Source organism: Eptatretus burgeri, chromosome 15, assembly GCF_056783735.1.
Source record: "Eptatretus burgeri isolate ZD-2024b chromosome 15, Ebu_testis_v1, whole genome shotgun sequence".
Taxonomy (NCBI): domain Eukaryota; kingdom Metazoa; phylum Chordata; class Myxini; order Myxiniformes; family Myxinidae; genus Eptatretus; species Eptatretus burgeri.
In genome coordinates this window covers 45,499,644-45,521,863 of record NC_140975.1, presented here as the reverse complement: position 1 = coordinate 45,521,863, position 22,220 = coordinate 45,499,644, and the positions used below count along the sequence as shown (strand labels likewise).

The window sequence follows — 22,220 nt, the reverse complement described above, 5'->3', positions numbered from 1 at the left end:
TTTGTAATTGTGTGTGTGTGTGTGTGTGTGTGTGTGTGTGTGTGTGTGTGTGTGTGTGTGTGTGTGTGTGTGTGTGTGTGTGTGTGTGTGTGTGTGTGTGTGTGTGTGTGTGTGTGTGTGTGTGTGTGTGTGTGTGTGTGTGTGTGTATGTATATATGTATATATATATATATATGTATATATATATATATATATATATATATATATATATATATATATATTAAAGGAGCCAAGTTTCTCTGTCACACTTTATTGTAAAGGGTTTTTGTTATAGGATAATTTATTTGGTTGGAAAGATTATAATCGAGTAACTTGGAACAAAAACAAATTTGTTTGTTTAATTGCAAACGTTTCCGTTTTCAAAACCTCTTTCGGATATTGAAAAAGAAGCACTAATTGTTTCTTCACACGGCAGTTCGAACGGAAATGTTTATTGTTCCAAAGCAGGAACCCTTTAGAAGGAAGGACACGGGAACAACACACAATATTAGATCGTAATATTTCTCGAAGCAAAAAAAAGTACATGTAAGAAGCACACAAACAACAACAACAACAACAACAATGTGTTATAAAATATCCCTTAACGTGTATTTTAATTCATTTTACATCATTGATACTCAGAGGGAGGTATGCAATATGTTTGTGAAGGACGTTATTTGATGAAACCCACCGGTGAAGTGATGAGAGGCATGCCTAGTGTTTACAATGAAAAGTAAAGTATGCATTGTGTGGATGGGGTGGTGGAGGTGGTAGTAGTAGTAGTAGTAGTAGTAGTAGTAGTGGAGGTAGTTGTAGTGGTGGGTCGGGGGGTGGTGGAGGTAGTGGATAGATTTTCATCAACTCCATTTTATATGTAAGTAAGTGAGTTTTTGATACCGACTCGCACACCACCCCTTCTCCGTGTTTGTAATCTGAAAATGATGGCCTCTTGGTGTAAAATGCACTTTACTCAATCAGAATGTGATTCGTCACACTCGGATTGGGTAATGCAATACCTTTGAACTTCAGTTCTAGTGTTCATGCCTCATGGCTCCAACAAATGGAGTTCAGTGTAATTTGGATTGTTAATTTTGCTGTTTTATTTCACAAATAAGTAAAACAAAAGACTTGCCAAATACAATGGGAGTGAAATGAATGAGCATTGCTGATGGGAGAACTTTGTGGTGGGGCAGGGAGGGGATGGGATGGCTGGTGTTGAAATTCCTTGAAAAAGGTGCCAAAAAAGGCCCTTAAAGTACGGAAGGTGTCGCATCACTGTCTCACACATTGCCTGCTAACTAATTGTTATCACTTTCTTTGGTAATGTGGCTAATTTGCAGTCCATGAAAAAGTGTACTGTGTGTGGGTGGGGGTGAAATAAATATACAAATAGTAAATAAATAAGGGATGAGGGGACAGTTGAGGCAATGAAACCAAACCAGCGAAGATAATATCTACAAACATCACTAAATTATTGAAATATAATCGCTCGTGCAAGATACAAACATCACTGGTTGTCACATTAGTTGAGATGAGACGAAAACAAATGTGTCGGATAATGACAGTTTTGTTCAAGCCGGTGGCATACCTTTTGTCTCCAACCCAACACTAGTGATCCACGTTGGCGATGGTGCAATAATGTTATTTTTGGAGGGATTACCGTGAGCCCATCGGTCTTGCTGCAGTAGCTCATCATGAACGTTTCAACATCTCATTTTATTTTGTAACAAGCAAGCACACCTTGAATTTCAAGAAAGTGTTACAGATCTTGTTTGAATAAATTTTCCATCAGTTTTTGATGCACTGAGGTCTGCATTGGCAAGATGTTTTCCTTGTGATTTAATGTGTGTGTTGTAGTCCAGGCCCTTTCTGTCTTGAGCTCATCTGTGGCTAAATATTCAATGCTGGCAGTGTTTGGATAGCATTGTGCTGTATTTCATAACATTCAGATGTGCTTGTGATTAACCCACCAATTATACTGGATTAATTTAAACAAGGGTCATCTACAGAGAGGCCATGAAGTCCCGAGATGCATGCAGTTAGAATTTATTTGCATGCTTCCCTCCATTCTCCACACATATTTGAATTTTTCTCCATGTTCTTCTGGACATCTTCCATGTTGAGGGTTGGATGTCATAAAAGCAACCCTTGACAGCTGTTCTGAGGTCTTCAACTGTTGTTCGGCGGAGATCAGAAATTTCCTCTTTCATAATGCCCCAAAGCGAGTTGTCACATGTTGTTAAGTCCGGACTTTGAGGAGGCCACAATATCTCAGATGCACCCACGTCAAATCCATTGTCTACTGAATTTGTTGTTGACATATTCTCCAACTATGAGAGCACAATGTGCTGGTGCACCACCTTGTTGCAGAATAGCTGATTCTTGGCAAGATAGCTGAAGATAACTGATTCTTGGCAAGATAGCTGGTTCTTAGCAGGATAGCTGGTTCTTCGCAAGATAGCTGATTCTTAGCAGGAAAGCTGAAGATAGCTGATTGTTAGCAAGATATCTGAAGATAGCTGATTCTTGGCAGGATAGCTGAAGATAGCTGATTCTTGGCAGGATAGCTGAAGATAGCTGATTGTTAGCAAGATAGCTGAAGATAGCTGATTCTTGGCAGGATAGCTGAAGATAGCTGATTCTTGGCAGGATAGCTGAAGATAGCTGATTCTTGGCAGGATAGCTGAAGATAGCTGATTCTTGGCAGGATAGCTGAAGATAGCTGATTCTTGGCAGGATAGCTGAAGATAGTTGATTCTTGGCAGGATAGCTGAAGATAGCTGATTCTTGGCAGGATAGCTGAAGATAGCTGATTCTTAGCAGGATAGCTGAAGATAGCTGATTCTTGGCAGGATAGCTGAAGATAGCTGATTGTTAGCAAGATAGCTGAAGATAGCTGATTCTTGGCAGGATAGCTGATTCTTGGCAGGATAGCTGAAGATAGCTGATTCTTGGCAGGATAGCTGAAGATAGCTGATTCTTGGCAGGATAGCTGAAGATAGCTGATTCTTGGCAGGATAGCTGAAGATAGCTGATTCTTGGCAGGATAGCTGAAGATAGCTGGTTGTTAGCAAGATAGCTGATTCTTGGCAGGATAGCTGAAGATAGCTGATTCTTGGCAGGATAGCTGAAGATAGCTGATTCTTGGCAGGATAGCTGAAGATAGCTGATTCTTGGCAGGATAGCTGAAGATAGCTGATTCTTGGCAGGATAGCTGAAGATAGCTGATTCTTGGCAGGATAGCTGAAGATAGCTGATTCTTGGCAGGATAGCTGAAGATAGCTGATTCTTGGCAGGATAGCTGAAGATAGCTGATTCTTGGCAGGATAGCTGAAGATAGCTGATTCTTAGCAGGATAGCTGAAGATAGCTGATTCTTGGCAGGATAGCTGATTCTTGGCAGGATAGCTGAAGATGGCTGATTCTTGGCAGGACAGCTGATTCTTAGCAGGATAGCTGAAGATAGCTGATTCTTGGCAGGATAGCTGATTCTTGACAGGTGAAGACTGCAGTACAGCTGTCAGGGGCTGCTTTTATGACCTCAACCCTCAACATGGAAGAAGATGTCCAGAAGAACATGGAGAAAAATTCAAATTTGTGCGGAGAATGAACGGAAGCATACAGATAAATTCTAACTGTGTGCACAGGGACTTTGTGACCACTCTGAACATATTGAGTACATGAGTGGTGGAATTTTTGACACCACTTCTCCTCTCCCCCATCCTTCATTTTTCATTCCTTTTCTTGGGATGGAGGTAGGACAGAAGGGAAAGTCACATTGACGTAACTTTTGGTGCTGGTGACACTTTTCTCTGCACTCGACAGAGCAATAAAGTAGAAACTGCCTCCAATCTATGGGGTTTGTCCGTGTCCGTGCATTGACCAAGGAAGCAGCACGTATGACTTTTCAAGTCTTTGGTATGACTGTGCCAGATTTCAACCCGCTGACCTCCCAGACTCAAAGCAGATGCACGAACCATTATGCCACTGAGTCTAGTAATATACTGTCTGTTGACATTCGTGATTGGTCAATTATTTCAACTAGAAAGGGATGTGCTGTTATTTTTAGTAGCATTGGGCTTTGAGCAGATTTGTGAAAGTGGTGTAGAGTTGACAATTGACATCAAGTGCTACATACCAACCAGATTCGGTGGCATAATGGTTAGAGCATTCGCTCTTGAGTCTGTGAGGACGATGGCTCAAACCCCGTCCAAGTCATAACAAAGACTTCACTGAAAATTAAATGGTACGTGCTGCTTCCTCGCTATATATCGTTTTTGGCCCTATCTCTCAATGGTGAAGAATCACTTGAAAAATTAAAAAAAACTCTCGTATCCAGATCTGAATTCAGATCTTCACTAAAATCGAATCAATTCGTCCATGTCACACACCCAACCTGTCCACCAAGTTTTGCCCAAATCCGTCTAACTTTTTGAGATATGCTATATATCGTTTTTGGCCATAATCTCTCATTGGTGAAGAATTATTAAAAAAATTATAGTCGCCGGATCTGGTCCGGATCTTCACCAAAATCGAATCGATTCTTCTTTGTCACACCCTGAACCTGCGCACCAAATTTCATCTGAATACATCCACAAGTTTTTGAGATAACCTGCAGACAAACAGACAAAAAAAAATAACACCAGGGGTGAAAAAAACCTCCTTCCACCTTTGGTGGCAGAGGTTAAAAAAAAAAAAATTACATAATGCGGGAATTTTGTTGTCTGCCAATGTGGATATAATCAAGTTAGGTATCCACATGCACCTTAAGTGTTAATGCAGCACAATCTTGTAGCGTTGACATGCTGTTGCTCAAACAAGACAGTCACTTCCTCTCTCCAATATACTTCAATGGCCAACTGCTCTCAGACCAGGAAGGGTCCTAATAAGCCAACATATTTGGTGCCAGAAACGAGGGCGTATTACAATGCGCATAACCGGTACAAGCTTGACTTCATTGTTTGCATCTGGGGTCTACACGGCTCAAAGCAAACAGTCTGATTCTGCATAATGACTCCATTTTTTCTGCATTAATTTGGGTTGGTTTGCAGCATTCCCGTCGGAATCCCCAGACTTGTGATTTGGGAAAGTTCGGTTCAAATCCCACAGACCAAATGTTTGGCCATTGCTTCCCAACGCCCTTGTCAATCGATGCGCGTCAGCACGAATTGCGTCTGCTGGTTTCTTTGGCCTTGCATGTGATTTGTGTGCAAGCTCCTCCATGAGCCTTCAATTGCCATTTAAATCAAACGAGCTATATTTAAAATAACGAAGGTTTGCTGCATGTTTATGCTGATTTATTTCCTGCTGCAAATTGTTTGAAATGAGCTTTCCTTTTCTAGAAAGGGAAGGCAGTTGTTTTCACGGCATTGTTTGTACAACATGTGATGAGGTTTCTTTGGATTGACTTGGTATTTTATTGGGCATGTGATGTGTGTCGCCTGATGGGAAGGAATTTGAGGAAGGTGAGAAAGACAACTCGCAGTTTCTTCTTCCATTTAATCTCTTTGAAACAAAGTTAAATTAACTGTGAGCTTATTCTCCCACCCCCACCCTTTTAAACACCCATTGTTTTCCCTTTCCTCTCATTGACAGGCACCTTGATGATGTATTTCAGCGGAAGATGGTTTTTCTTCCTTGTCCCCACGTATGGTTTCCTCTTTGTCTGAGTAAAAGGAAACCGGATATAAACATCATGTATAGTAGGTTGACGAGACTCGGTGGTGTAATGGATAGAGCGTCCACTCTGAGTCTGTGAGGTCAGCGGTTCAAATCCTGTCCGAGTCATTCCAGAAACTTTGTAAAAAAAAAACCAATAAATGGTACATGCTGCTTCCTTGCTTGGTGGTCAGCATTTAAAAGGTAGAACACGGACGAACAACGCTGGGGGGGGGCAATGGCAAACCACCCGGTATAACCCTTGCCAAGAAATTGCTTCGACAGCACCGACGCTCTGTATAAAGAGTATGGTGTATCAAAATCCCCGAAAATAGTAGGTTAGGAGCATTGGTTAGTTTCACATCGACAAAATGGCTAACTTTAGAGATAAGAAGTTTAAAACATCTGCATGGCTACAATTATGCATGTAATTGTGGTTTGACCACAACCACACAATCCGTAAATTGGCAGGAAAGATTATGCATTGTGTTGAAAATTGGCAGGATGCCTTGTTGCCAGGGAAATTGTATTGTTGCCTGATGTCGTTTGTGTTTGCTTTTAAACTCATTAACACTTTTTGGAAGATAAACCAATACACAAGAATTAAGGGACTAAGGCTCAAGGGCAAAAAAAAAAAAATGTACTCAGTTTAGCTCATTGTTCGGTGGACTGCCCATCCCTAGTGGGTGAAATGTATGCACTGGTCACCTGTCTCAACTAGGCCACACCTGATACTGAGCACCTCCAAAAAGCTGTCACATAGCCCCACCTAACCTTCTGTGCCATTTATTGTTCCCCACCTCTCCGATAAGGCGGGTGGGTATGGAGAGGCATGATAATGCTCTGTCCATGATCATCCATTTTCTTTTGTGTACACGATATTTCAGAAACCGTTGAACATTTAGCTTTCATATTGCAGATATTTATTCCTCGGGACTTTATCTCAACATGACGAGATCACGGCTGTGATTTGCTGAATTATCTTGCCATGGCAACCATCTCTGTAACTTGGCTGGTGAACGTGATATTTCAAAAATCGTTCAAGATTTAGCTTTCACATTACACAGATCTATTCCTCACACCACCCAAAAGGCGGGGGGACCTGAAGTATCACTCCTTGTTTGCGCTTATTATGGGTGTTCAATAAAACGAATTGTACGAATGAAATGCTAACAATGGTCAAAGACATTCCAAAAGTGGGTTGTACATGTGCATGCAGTTCATTCTGTCAAATTTAAACTTCCATATTGAATTGAGAAATAACAAAAAAAAAAACCCAAAAACATTTGTCTTTGACTGTTGTGCATTGTTTTAAGAGCCCTCATACTTATTTATTATCGTGATCCAAGAGCAATCAGAGGATCTCGAACATCACGTGCACAATGAGGGCATTGAGAGACATTGGTGTTCTTTTGCACCAATTGCAATAAATTAAAGATAATATTTGTGAACCATTGGACAAATCGACCTGGGACCTCAGCATTTTGGTCTATGTGCTCAGGTGGGAATGTAAAACGGGCCGGTGAGAACTTGAGCATTCGGGATTGGTGAGCGGGTGGAAAGAAATGCTTTGTTTCGTGTGGCTTCTGCAGGAATTTAAACAATGTGCTTTTGCAAATAGTATTTATCCATTGTCGTTAAACTTCTAAATGACAATGGACAAACACTATTCATGTATCCTGCTCAAGTGTTGCCCCACTCACCACCCTACTGTCTTTAATCTTGCATTTCCATGAGCTTAGCTCTTAGAGAGAGAAAAAAAAAAAAAAACTTATTGGTAGTTGAAGGGCATACGACAGATGCACCCATCTGACGTGGAGTATTCGTTCTTACTCCTTCCTCGGCAGGTGTCTGCAAAAAGTTCTACCAAGCAAAAAAGTCCCAGATGTTTATCCAAGCCCAACGTCTAATAAAGCAATGCTGGCTTCAAATGACTTGAGTCCGTTTACATTGTTCTTGAACTTTGGCTCAGGAGAAGGCCATGTTGTTCATCATGTTTACGTGCCATATCAACACACCATTATTTTTGTTTGTTTCTTCACTGATTAAAAGGCTGTGATTAATTAATTTCCACCTTGTGGTGTGTCTTACTTATTACCTCTGACACCGATGGGAGGAGGTTATGTTTTTACCTGTTTGTCTGTGTCTATCTGTCTTTGTTTAACTGTGAGCAGAAGATCTCAAAATGTTATGAACGGATTCTGACAAAACTTGGTGGACAGGGGTGTGCAACAACGTGTGTGTGTGTGTGTGTGTGTGTATATGTAATATATATATATATATATATATATATATATATATATATATATATATATATATATATATATATATATATATTGTTACGGTTTTTGGAACCGTATGCATACAAACATACAGTTGTCCCAAAGTTAGTTATGCTGTTAAGTATATGTGTGGACAGATCCCTTCCTTGTGTTTAGTGGGAAAATTAAAGGGGTGTGTTACGATGTTTTTTTTTAGTCAGATTAATAAATCATTATATCCAATCCACGATGACCCACGGTACCCTCTGCCTGCTCGCACCTTAATTTCGCTTACTACTCTCCCATGGGCTGAACAAGCACGTGTTCTCCGACTCGCCTAACCGGCGACTCGCTGTCCGAGGCAGAATCTTTGTGTAGTACCTTTTTTTGGCGAGTCCGGACACGCGGAGTGGGTGGGCTTCCCAGTATGGCCGAAATCCCGACCTAGAAAGGGCAGCCCCATGGAAACCCCGTCCAATCAGGGCGAACAGTGACGTCTGCTTCACCAAGCTGAGGGAGATATATAAATTACGACACCATTTGTTCAGAGTAGTCGGGTGAGTCGTCTTGAGAGTGAGCTGGAAAGTGAGTTGTCTTGAGCGGAGCGTTGGAGAGAGACAGTTCGTCTGCTGATAACGAAAGAAAGGAGGAAGGTCGTGGAGTGGTTGCGCTCTTTGGAGTGGTTGCGCCCTCTCTGGCTGCGGGGGTCCTTTGCCATACATTTGGGTTTATTTTTGTCTTGGTGTGCGTTGAGTGTGTGGTACCGTCTTGAAGTAGAATTGCATTCGTGTTTTTATTTGATCATTGTAAATCTTGCCTGTTTTATTCCCGTGTAAGTCTGCTCTGTGTCCTTTTGTAAGTTGATTGTAAATAAATGATTGTAGAAATGTTCCCAGTTCGTTTTTGTCTTTTCCTTCATTGGTCCAGCATGGTTCGGATCTAAGTTTAGCCGGGTCTTTATCCCCAATAATCTGTTCATTTTAGCCAATACGTCCTTGGTAGTTCCGCTCAGCTGCATCTGATCCGGAGTTGGTAGTTGGTCCTCTACTGTAGTCTGTATAGTGATCCGGTTCAGGCAAGGCATACCGAGGGCGTGGTTCCCCAGTAGTCGAAATTGCGTAGTTAATTAGGTAACTTGGTTCGAGACAAGAGGACCCTACGTTACGTGGTTGAGGTATTGGCGTCCACGGTCGGCTAAGCGAATTGGCGTCCACGGTCCACGTCACGGAATTATCCGTGAGCAACGGCCTACAATTCCGGGAGTCTGGTGGGAGACAACGTAACTTCCCCTCACCTAGTGGTCGTTCTCGCCACCGGTCCCTGGCCCGCAACAATATATATACATATATATATATATATATATATATATATATATATATATATATATATATATATATATATATATATATATATATATATATATATATATATATATATATACATATCTCGAACAGTTGTGAACTCGTTATGACAAAACTTGGTGGATGAGTTGGGTCGGTGATAAAAACAAGCTGAAACTGATTTTGGTTCAGGTCCTGATGTAGATCCGGCCTATCGGTGGGATACAAAACGTAAACTGATCAGTCTGGTGGAGGTATGCACTCGACCGAGTGGCATTCTCGTTATACTATTCTATATATATATATATATATATATATATATATATATATATATATATATATATATATATATATATATATATATATATATATATATATATATATATATATATATATATATATATATATTTTTTTTTTTTTTCTTGGAGTTAATTTTTGAGTAAGATGTAAATATATGTGTGCTGGAAAAAGAAAATTCCATAAAATATTTAAATCGGAGTGAAAACACAAACTTGAGTGCAATTTAGAAGAGTATGACACCGATGATCTCCAGTGCACACCCACAACGACCGGTGTCATTCATTGCAGGGCGAAATTTCCCTTTCGGTCCTTGTACTAAGAGCAGTAAAGATCTATTACTGCATGAATGCCTTTATTGAGAACACCGCTTGCCATTTGATCCAGAAATTTGAGATTTGCATTGGTGAATTGATCGGTGAAACCATTTTGAACCCTTAATTTTATTTTCTAACTTGCTCCATGAGTTGAAAGTTCTTCCATTATGAGATGCGTTTTTTTTTTTTTTTTTTTTTCCAACTGGAACACAACTTGGCAGAATAGTCCATCCTTGGCTCAATACCTGTTAAAGTTGTACCTAAATAAATAAATGCAGTGCAAGATTTGGCTCATGATAACACTGCTAAAAATGTTTTAACAGCAGACCTACTCTGTTTACTTGATTTAAATAAAAAAAAACCCATTAACACTCCTTCGTTGTGAGCATTTGCTGCGTCCAAGATTTTGGTTTCAAAATTTGAATAATCAATGTGCACACAAAGATGACATAGTGTGGTATGTTGGACATGCAGAGTGACTTTAAAGAAATGCGTCTGTAGGTGCTGATAGGCAAATTAATTTGAGATAATCATATCGCCATATAGGCATGGCTTTCCTTGATTTGCTCACTTATCCTGTTACAGTTCTTGGTAAAAAAACCAACTTGTGATGCCTGGCTGAAAAATCTTGATGAGGTTATTTCAATTCTTCACCAGACTTGGTTTAGTCAAGTGATGATTCAATGGTTGGAGCATCTGCTCTGAGTCTGGGAGGTCGGCTGTTCGAATCCGACATCGGCTGAGTCATTCCAAAGACTTTAAAAATGGCATGTGCTACTTCCTTCCTGGACACTCAGCATTTAAAAAGGTTAGAGCACGGACAAACAATATGTTTGCAATCATAGAGCAGACTTTGGGCCTTACAGCCTCCATCTGCTTTGAATGTCCTTGCAGGGGAACTGGTATATTGTATTATATTATATTATATGCACTGAAGAGCTATCATAATGTCCGCTGCACCCAAAATTGTCAGTGGTACTTTAAATTTGTCTTCAATTCACAAATGCTTTAATCGGAGTGGTGAACCTATTGTGTAATTTTTGGTTGGAGATGTATTTTTTAAACTTCTTTTAAAAATTGAGGTTTATAGAAGAGCAAGGTGGTGGAGGGTATTTTTGATGGGGTTGGGGGGGGGCATAAGGAAGGGTCAATAAACAAGAGGGGAGGAAACTAACCTTCAAGTAAGAGGGTTGGACTAGGTATGGTTAATGGGGGATCAGGAGATGGCAGTGCCCTGCATGCTGGAAGCCCTGGAGACAATGGTGTCCTTTGACAGCCTCGGGAAGACAATTCCACAATTTTTTTTTTCTTTTCTTCTTTTTTTATTTTTTTGTTTTCAAAAAGGTGACTTGCATGTTTGGCATTCCAAGTATTTCAATAATCAGCCGTCTCGGCAGTCATCAGGTGTCCTCGCCATGTTTCAAAAGTGAGAACTGCACAAAAGTCTGTGTGGTTATGTATAGTGTATAACTCTGTGCAATGCCAATCGCTGATCTTCATCGAAATGTGTTCCAAATCTGCACTGTACACTATTTTCACGATACCAAGTATCAAACCTGATGCTCTTATTGAACACGTTGTACAAGAGTATGAAGCAAAGCTCCAAGGTGTGAACATTATTTGTTTTTGCCTACAGTTTATGGGTGCTTAACCTTCACCTGGGTATGTAGATAAATCAGGATATAATTTAGGTTCTTACTTTTTGAAATTTTATTTATTTATTTGATTCTGTTTGGTGCCCACATCTGAGTATATATCTCGATGTCGGGATGCTGGATTTACTCGCATTCACCGTTTTGTTGTTTGTTTGTTTGTTTGTTTTTTGGGGGGGTTAACAAGAAATTTCAATGCAAGAGGAGGGCATTAGACCCATCAAGCCTGCAAAATCGTGGCGATTGCGAAGTACTCCCCTATCCCCCCTATAACTTATAAATACCTGTCCAACTCAACTTTAAAACCATCGACTGTTACAACCTTTCCAGGGAGACCATTTCATGCATTCACCACTCTGACTCAAAGACCCCTGACTTATTACCATTCTAACACTTCATCACTCAGGCCATGCTCCCTGACCCTGTCAGTGTCCATTCTGCTGAAAAACTCTTCTCCAATTTTGTTTACATCCTTCATTATCTTAAACATCTCAATCAAATCCCCTCGTAATCTCCTCATTTCTAATGTGTAAAGTCATATCTCCCTTCAGCCGCTCCTCATAACTTGGTCTAGCTCGGCCTGGAATCAATCTGGTAGTCCTGTGCTGAACCCTCTTTTGTAGCAGTCCTTCCTCGGATGTGTTGACCAAATTTGGACACAAAACTGTTGATTGATCCCATTGTCTATTAATGTACATTTATTTATGCCTTTACATGTGACGTTTATACACTCCTTAGAGCAACATTTTAAAAAGCCAACTAACTACCTGTTCATGATTTCTGAAAAGTGTTCATTTATTGCTTATTGACCCACTTAACTCGATTGATATTATGACTGCACTCGTTTGTTGGTCCAATTTTTTTTTTTTTTGTCCACACTACTACTGTAGGTTTGCAGGCTTTAGGCATTTTGACAAGGGCAGCTGAGGTTGCCTGCAGGCTCTATCAAGCCGTCACTTCTAATTGCATACAGTAAGGAGCTTATAACGAAAAGGGCTCGATCGAGCCTGGACTTGCCCTGCAGGGTGGAATGAGAGAAGTCTCAGCAAAAAAAAAAGATGAGTCTGTGCATTGCTACACAGTCTTGCATAATGTGTCAGAACCTTTCTAAGGTGTGAGCAATGTCCTTGTGGCAGGTACTGAATAGAGCTGTTATTTGCTGGTAAATGGATGTTTTTCAGACGTCTAGTGGCGTGGCAAGACTTGGAACCTGAACTGGCATCGTGACGGCTGTCGTGAATAGCATGTTGTTGTGGTCATTAAAAAAATAAAATAATGTATTCACCATGAAGTCATGTAATAATGAACTGCACTTTTGAAGGATACTCCCATTTTCGACAAATAAATTTAATTTCCATATCATGAACTGAAACTTGTAATATATTTAGAATATTTTTAGAAACAACCGTCCGTTGAGCCACTGTAGAAAAATGAATTTATCTTGGGGCCATTTCGTTTAACACTATTCAGCCAAATGGGACATACAGGTCTTAGCCATGCAAGGTTGTGTGGATTTTAAAAATATATTTATTTTCTTTTTACCTCTGCCACCGAAGATGGATGGTCATGTTTTCAACCCTGTCTGTTTATCTTTGTTTGTCTCTCTGAGCAGGATATCTCATTATGAACGGATTTGGACGAAACTTGGTTGACAGGTTGGCTGTGTGATAAGGACTAATTGATTAGATTTTGGTGAAGATCTAGATCTGGATCCGGATACTGGATTTTTTAAATTATCTCCACCACATAAAAGGTGGATGGCAGTTGTGTTTTTACTCCTGTCTCTTTGATACTTGTGAAATCGAAGATTCCCAAGTATATTGGTTGGTATTTTCTGTTGTTCTGTTTGTCTCTTTGTTTGTCAATTGCCTACAGGTCACATTTTTACTCCGATCTTCATGAAGCTTCACTAACTTGTAGAGGTAGTGACAAGTGGAAGCCTATTGTTTGAGGTCAATAGATCAAAATGTCAAGGTCACAAATTGTCAATTTTCAAATGATTGGCATGCTATTGTTACAGAACCGGAGCTCGGGGGATTACCGCAAGGGGAAGCACTCGGGTTCCTCCTGAACGCCCAGCCCTGCAGGCTAACGTGCTGCAGACAATTTGGCAGCCCGGTGGGTTGTTAAGCAACCACAAACGTTGATTAACTCCAACTCGAACAGGGTTATCCATCGAACACTGTTTACGTGAGGAGATAACAAGAATCTCTGAGTTTCGTGCCCTCAGCGCACACTTGGATTACTGCCGAGCGATAGTGAGTGCACACTGGCTAACGAGAGGAAATCGCATGGGGTAAAACTTCCCGTCCAATAATACTGCGGACTGTGCCGGACCAATGGAGGAAAGGACACTACGAGCAGGTTGAACTGAACTGACATTGGTTTATTTATAAAGGAGCATGAGGAAAAGGATGTGGCACAGTGAAGACAAGGGTTTTATTCACAGAGCATGAATGTACAGTATTCATGTGGTGTGGCAAAAGAGATACAATGATACAAATTCATGCAGTAAAGCCAAAGAGCAGAATTATGCACTGATTCTATATCTAGCTTCCACAAACTTACTTAAGCTAACATAACTGGTGCCATCAGGATCACACCGCAGAAAGGTAAACAAATGAGAGAGATGAGAGAAAAGCTGAGGCGTTGGCGATTTCTGGATTACCAGGCACGTGCTAGTCCAAAGTGCAAATAAGGTAAGGGATGGGGGGTGATGAAGAAAAGGTGGGGGGAGGCGAAGGGTGTCTGGATACATGTTGAAGAGTTGGGAGTGAGATGTGGTGCTGGTGTTCAGAGTGAGAAAGGCGGTGCGAGTCGGTGGTCGCTTTAAAAAGAGCGGTTCTTCAGGCTTTGCCCTCGCTGATAACTCTGGTGTGTCTACAGTTGACGAATCGGAAAAAGAAAAAGTGAGGTAGTGAGAACTACCCATCATTTATGGTTGCTGATTTTGCCTCTTGCCCAATACTGTGCCCATACTGCTTGGCACTTGGTCCGCTTGCTCAGCGTTCCATTCCCCTCAGTAGCAAGCATCATGAACCATGCAATGATTGCTCCTTCCTGCAGCAACTACCACCAGCTCCTGCTCCAGAGGCTCTCCTCGTAATTCTCTCAAGCAGAAGAGGTTTGGTGGGGGAGGGGGACCTCACTAAAAAACAACAAAAAAACAGCCTTTTTTACAGCCATTTTCCCTGCTTTTTTGTGGGCTCCATGCAATCATGGTTCCCTTCTTGAGGCAATGTTTTTTTTTTTTTCTTTATGGCCGGATGCCCTTCCTGACGCCAACCCTGGTCGTCTCTTACGACACACAGAGATATGGTACACCTATTCCAACCGGGGCATACACCGGGACCAGTACACTGGTACTCATTTCACCGACTTCGGAAGGATGACAGGCTAAGTCAACCCCTGGTGTTAATTCAGTGGCCAACGGGACTCGAACTCAGGACCCTAAATTCCAAGCCGGCCACCCTAACTTCGAAGCAAACACCAGGCTAATGTGGGGGGGGATTCTAACGAATCCCTCACAATGCATATTTCCTTTGTAACCCATTAGACATAAGGAAAGGACCTTCCAAAATGAGTAATAATGAAATGACTAACTGGGGTTCATGTCTGGATGCAGATCCGGCTTTCCTGTGGGATACAAATCTTAAACTGTTCAGTCTGGTGGAGGTTTATGCTCTACCAGGTGCCGTTCTAGTTTAATAATGTTTTTATTTATTTTGTGCCATTGCAGTATGTCTGCTTGTGATCTCTGGTGGTGAGAGGGAGAGGAGAATGAATTTTCAATATAATGACAAGTCCATCAAATACATGTTTGTTTGCACAACAAGACTGAGTGTATTTTATATTTTGGAAGCAACAGCTTTTACTTTATTACCTCTGTCACCGAAGGTGAAGGAGGTTATGTTTTCACCCCTCTCCATTTATTACTTGCAAAATCGAATATTTTTCAAGTATATTGGTCAGTCGATTTTATTATTTTGTTTTTGTTTGTCAATCACATACAGGTCACAATTTTAAACCGATCTTCACGAAACTTCACCACAAGGTGGAGTTTGTCATAGGCAAGAAGCCTGTTGTTTTTTTGAGGTCAAAAGGTCAACATAGGCCAGAGGTCAACAAATTTGTAAAATTTCTAAAATCCTGAATTTTCATCCGATTGACTAGAAATTTGAACAGAATTTTCAGGTCGGCTTACTGAATTCAACCGCCAATTATTTTTAAGGTCAACATGGGCCAAATTTCTAAAATTGTCAATTTTCATCCGATTGAGTTGATATTATCATCTCGGAGTTGCATATTTGGTCATTGAATTCAACCACCAATTGTTGTTGAAGTCAAATTTGTTTTTTTGTATTTTGCAAGTATCGTGCTCTGCATGACGTCTCTTTCTTCTTTGTCTGTTTTTGTCAATCGCCTACAAATCACATTTCTAAACCGATCGTCGTGAAACTTTACCAAGCTGCAGAGGTAATCTCATTTGAGAAGCCTATTGATTTTGAGGTCAATGGTCATCTTGAGGTCAACTTTCCAAAAACACTTTTTTTAATCCGACTGAATTGAAAGTTGAACAGGATTTGCATATTGCGGCACCTTAAAAATGGTTGGTTTCCCAATTCAAAGCTCAACTCGGCATCGAACTTCTAAAATCAATTTTCATCTGATTGACTTGAAAATTAAACAGCAATTGCATAGTGCATTACTGAATTGGGAAACCAACCATTTTCGAGGTCAAAATGTCGACTCAAGGTCAAACTTCTAAAATCATCAATTTTTATCTGAAAAATAATAAATTTTCATCCGATTCACCTGAGCTTTAATTAAGATTGTCAATTTTAATCGAAATGAATTGGACAATTTGATGTATCCATGGAAACCTTTGGAGAGGGGGTGGATTTTGCAAGTATCGTGCTCTGCACGACGTCTTTTTCTTGTTTGTCTGTTTGTTTGTGTTCAAGATATCTCAAAAGTTTGTGGATGGATTCGGATGAAATTTTGTGGGCAGTTTAGGTGTATGACAAGGCCAAACTCAAATTTTGACAAACTCACCAAGATTTTGGTGAAGATTCGGATCTGACTTCTCAAATTTTTTTTAAGTGAATCTTCCACCAGTGTGACCACTCCTCATTTTCATAAATGCCAAGGTGAGCCAATGAAAAAAACCAAGAATTCACAAGGTTTCAGAAAAGCGATGATAATAGAAAACCTATACGCCAAGAAAACCTATAGAAAACCAAGACACCAAGGTGAACAATGAATAGCTAAGATCTTGTAAAAAAAAAAAAAAAAAATCCAAGGAGTGGTCTTCAACATTCAACAACACTGTCTTCAACATTGAGACATCAGGTAAAAAACGATACAGAGCACAATATCTAAAAACATTATGGATGGATTCGGACGAAACTTGGTGGACAGGTTAGGTGTGTGACAAGGATGAATTGTTTCTATTTTGGTGAAGATCTGAATCGGGATAGGATAATTTTTTAATTGTTTAAGTGATTCTTCACCATTGAGAGTTGGGGCCAAAATTGATGCATGGGATGATATTTCAAAACTTGATTGGCCCTGATGTGTTTTACTTGATCAGGCATTGCATGGCGGAGGTATACACTCTCCTGAGTGCCCTTCTAGTTTGAAATAAAATCATTGCTCAAGGGGCTGTCACACTTTGACGATTTAGCCAGCGTATGCCGACGTATGAAAAATTTGTCTAAAACGCTGGCACACGTCGAATACGTTATGGGTAAGTTTTGTATACGTTAAGATCACGCTGGCATACGTCGTAGTACGCCGAGCTCGTCGACAAATTTTAACATGCTCAAAATATTTCGACGTATGCCAGCGTATGACTCACACGTTCCGCATACGCTAGCCATAAGTTGTAGGCACGTTACGCGATCGTTGACACACGTCGACACGCGTTACTTGTAAGTTACTCAAAAGTCGAAACGCGTCGAGGTAATGTTTAGTGTACCCGAAACTTATTTCTAACCTATGAGTAATGTGCTTTGAACCTATGTGTAACGTATCTCCAACGCATATTGACGTATTCCGGACGACCACAGATCTTGCTGAACGTGTTTCTAACTTACAGCTACCGTATAATGGTGTATTGGCAGCGTTTAGGGGAATTGGTATATAAAAATGGGGTTCACAGTTGGAACCCGTCAGTGTTCCAGAGTCTATGGTTTTTGTTTTTTTTTCTTCAGCATGACGGTGATGTTGACACTTCGATTTCTAGTGCGGTTATGATTTAAATCATTGAGCCGCAGCCTATTAATAGCCTATGCCACGTGATCGTCGACGATACGCTGCCGCACGCTATGCATACGTTAGACTATCGTTGGGCATACGTTGTGAACGCCGACAACACGCTAAGCATTCGTTGGTATAAGTTATTTATAAGTTATCGAAACGTTCTGTGTACATTACTAATACGTTCTGCATTTGTCCAACTCGTTATTAATACGCCAAAAACTTAAAAAAAAACATCAATAGTTCAGTGTAGAAAAACATACAAAAAAAAAAAAGCCGAAGAATGCTGCAAAGAAGTCTCCTGGCCGTGGACGCAGACGCAAGGAGGATCCATCATCACCCACACCCTCCCCATTGCACTCACCTACTACTGACATTAACCTACTACTACTAATGACACGCTCAGCTACTACTACTACTACTACTACTACTACTGATACTACTGACATGGACATGTACTCACCATGGAGTCTGAAACAGTGACTGGTTCCTCATGTGAACCCCATTTTTATATACCAATTCCCTGAAACGCTGCCAATACGCCATTATACGGTAGCTGTAAGTTAGAAACACGCTCAGTAAGTTCTGACGACGTCATTCAAATACGTCAATGTGCGTTGGAGATACGTTACTCATAGGTTACAAATAAGTTTTAGGTATGCTAAACATTACCTCGACGTGTTTCGACTTATGAGTAACTCACAAGTAACGTGTGTCAATGATCACATAACGTGCCTTCAACTTATGGCCAGCGTATGCCGAACGTGTGCGTCATGCGCTGGCATACGCCGAAAGATTTTGAGCATGCTTAAAATTTGTCGATGTGCTCGGCGTACTACGACGTATGCCAGTGTGCTTCAGCGTGCTCTTAACGTATACAAAACTTACCCATAACGTATTCGCCTTGTGCCAGCGTTTTTGACAAATTTTTCATACGTCGGCATACGCTGGCTAAAACGTCAAGGTGTGACGGGGCATGACGGTGATGTTGACACTTCGATTTCTAGTGCGGTTATGATTTGAATCGTCGAGCGGCAGCCTTTTAATAGGCTACGCCAAGTGATCTTCGGCGATACGCTGCTGCGCGCTATGCATACATTAGACTATCGTTGAGCATACGTTGTGAACGCCGACAACACGCGAAGCATTCGTTGGTCTAAGTTATCTATAAGTTATCGAAACGTTCTGTGTACATTACAAACATGTTATGCATACGTCCAACTCGTTATGAATACGCCAAAAACTTAAAAAAAAACATCAATAGTTCAGCGTATGCCAGCGTTTTACATACATTTTGATACGTTGCTATACGCTGGCTAAAACGTCAAGGTGTGACAGCCCCTTTACAAATGAGCAGGACATCACAGGTTTGCTTTTACCTGTCATGTTCCAGTAATGTTGCAATTCAATTATTTGTTATCTCTAATCATCTTGAGGTTATAGGCGAGTTTGCCTGAAATTTTAGAAGCTTCTTGGCTAATGAAGAGCTATCTATCTATATATTATGTATGCCATCATATAAAGGGATTGGGGGATGGGGTGGAGCGGGGAGTTGGGAGTTGTGAGTGGTAAAAACGGAGGCAACAGAGGAATGTATGGGGTTGTTTTGCTTGGATACATAATATAATAAGTATTTTATTGCTAAGATACATAATGGAAGGGGAGTGAAGATGGATTGAAATGACTATTTTCAATTTAATATGTCGATTACCCCTCTGCCCCCCCCCTCCCAAATTACAAAATGATACTTTGCTACTTATTTATATTCACTTAAACTCTACTCTTACTTGGCCATCGTTGAAAATATAGTTCAGTAAAGTTGTCCCTTTGTGGACTTTGTAAGTAGTCAATCCAGTAGGCTATTACCGACACAATTTTCTGATAATATACTTCAATCCGAAGTGCAATGAGTCAAAAGTTTTAGTTGTGGCTTCATAAAAGTTGAAACTGTTCCTTTCTTAAGAAACAGTTTGCTCAAGAGTGCAAAAATAAATAAAAGTTTGTTTAATTGTAATTGGTACACTTTAGGTACATGCAAAAAATTTGGATCTTTTTGTTTTTTCCTTCAAGTAATCTTCCAAAAATTACACTTTATTCTATTGCTTTTAAAATCTTTGCAGACTTGAGGCTCGTGTGGTAACTGGGCAACAAAGGGTGGAAGGTGAACAGTTGGAAGTATGGATGGGAACAGGCAGACAAGAATGCTTGAGATGTACTACATTAAGTGAATGAAAAAGTCAGAGTCGAGAAGACAGTATGCTGTAGTCTTGGGGAATGGAGAGAAGGGTAAGTTGTGCAACAACAACAATTTGGGAAATGGTTCCCAACACGAGAGAAGATGGGCTTGGGTCAAAAACTATTTCATTGTTACCTCCGCCACCAAAGGTGGAAGGTTATGTTTTCACCCCTGTCTGTCTGTCTGTGTGCAGGATATCTCAAAAAGTTGTAAATGGATTTGGATGAAATTTGGTGGAGAGGTTGGGTGTTTGATGAGGGTGAACTGATTAGATTTTGGTGAAGATCCCGAACTGGACACAATTTTTAAGTGATTCTGAGAGAGACAGAGACAGAGACAGAGACAGAGACAGAGACAGAGACAGAGACAGAGACAGAGACAGAGACAGAGACAGAGACAGAGACAGAGACAGAGACAGAGACAGAGACAGAGACAGAGACAGAGACAGAGACAGAGACAGAGACAGAGACAGAGACAGAGACAGAGACAGAGACAGAGACAGAGACAGAGACAGAGACAGAGACAGAGACAGAGACAGACGATATGTAGCACGATATCTCAAACAGTTGTGGATGGATTCAGACAAAACTTGGTGGACATGTTAGGTATGTCACAAGGATGAATTGATTCGAATTTGGTGAAGATCTGGATGTGAGAATTTTTTTAAGTGATTCTTCACCATTGAGAGATGGAGCCAAAAACTACGTGTTTCATGACATTTCAAAAACTAATTGGGCCTGATATGTTCCACTGGATCAGGCATTGCGTGGTAGAGGTATGCACTCTACTGAATGCCCTACTAGTTTTTATTATATTTATGTTTTCTCCTTTTGTTGGTGATTTTTTTTTTTTCTGGTCTGGTAATGCATCCTTTTAATTCCTAATGGTTGACTTTGAAGAAATTAGCTTGCAGACCTTTGAACCCCAGGTTGATGGGTTTCTTTTTTTTTCCCCCTTTTTTGGAAGTTGCTGCTCTCCCTTTCTGCTTGGGTACTGTCCCATCTGGTTTGTTTGCACCTTCTTGCTCTCTGCACTATGCAACGCACTGAGGTATGCAGTTGCCTGGTATTTATTTGTACCTGGTGAAACTATTTCTGGTAAGGTACACTGTGCATGTTAACAGGCCTTTTGAATGGCCAAAGAGTGAAGTTATTGCAGTGAACATGATGCACGGAGCATTCCCACAGCTGTGTATAACGTTTTTGATGTGCTTTCCCATGACCTTCTCACAGTGTGCTCCTTACAGCTCATTGACTTGCATCCACCTAACCCAGTCCCCCCCCCCCCCCCCCGTGTGATTGCAAGTTGGCATTGCAGTAACAATAAATACTCGTGTCTTTATTAAACGCCTTGTAACTATATGTATTCTTCGGCTGAGCAATATAACAATAATCAGCACTCCTTCAGGATTATACTCCAAGATGGAGATTATATGGCCCTGATTAATTATAATGCACAACTATAGGGGATTGTGAAAGCTTATTAAGGCCCAGTCACACCTTGACGTTTTAGCCAGCTTATGCCGATTTTTGGAAAATTTGTGTAAAACGCTGGTACACGTCGAATATGTTATGGGTAAGTTTTGATAACGTTGAGAGCACGCTGAAAAACACTGCCATACGTCGTAGTACGCTGACTTTAAAAGTTGTACTTTTCGGTTGTCCTCAAATTTTCCAAGCTTGAAATTTTAAGACTTATGTCAGCGTATGACTCGCACGTTCCGCATAATGCTGGCCATAAGTTGTGGGCACGTTACGCGATCGTTGACACACGTTACTTGTAAGTTACTCATAAGCTGAAACGCGTCGATGTAATGTTTCGCGTACCCGAAACTTATTTCTAACCTATGAGTAACGTGTTGTACGCACGATATGCGAATGTTGGCACACTTCGACAAAAGTTACTTGTAAGGTACTCAGAAGTCGAAACGCGTCAAGCTAATGGTTAGCGTCAGTGTTCCAGACTGCATGTTTTTTGTTTTTTTTTCTTCGGTATGACGGTGATGTTGACACTTCGATTTGTAGTGCAGTTAGAATATAATTTAATTGAAAGGCTGCCGCTCAACGATTTAAATCATTACCGCACGAGAAACAAAGTGTCAACATCACCGTCATACCGAAATAAATAAATAAATAAATAAAAAACAGGGAGTCTGGAACACTGACGCTAACCATTACCTTGAGTGTTTCGACTTATGAGTAACTTACAAGTAACTTTTGT

The 22,220-nt window shown here is 40.6% G+C and overlaps 1 protein-coding gene across 5 annotated transcripts in view; it reads left to right on the top strand.

The window, feature by feature from the left end:
* Positions 1–22,220, top strand: part of LOC147012091 (uncharacterized) — a 37,525-nt gene that overhangs the window by 6,921 nt on the left and 8,384 nt on the right. The window contains exon 2 of one of the 5 annotated variants that reach the window (XM_085858328.1): positions 10,509–10,659. The exons of the other annotated variants lie outside the window; for them this stretch is intronic. The gene's annotated coding sequence lies outside the window, so the exon portion shown is untranslated. The remainder of the gene's footprint in view (positions 1–10,508; positions 10,660–22,220) is intronic. 5 annotated transcript variants of the gene reach the window in all.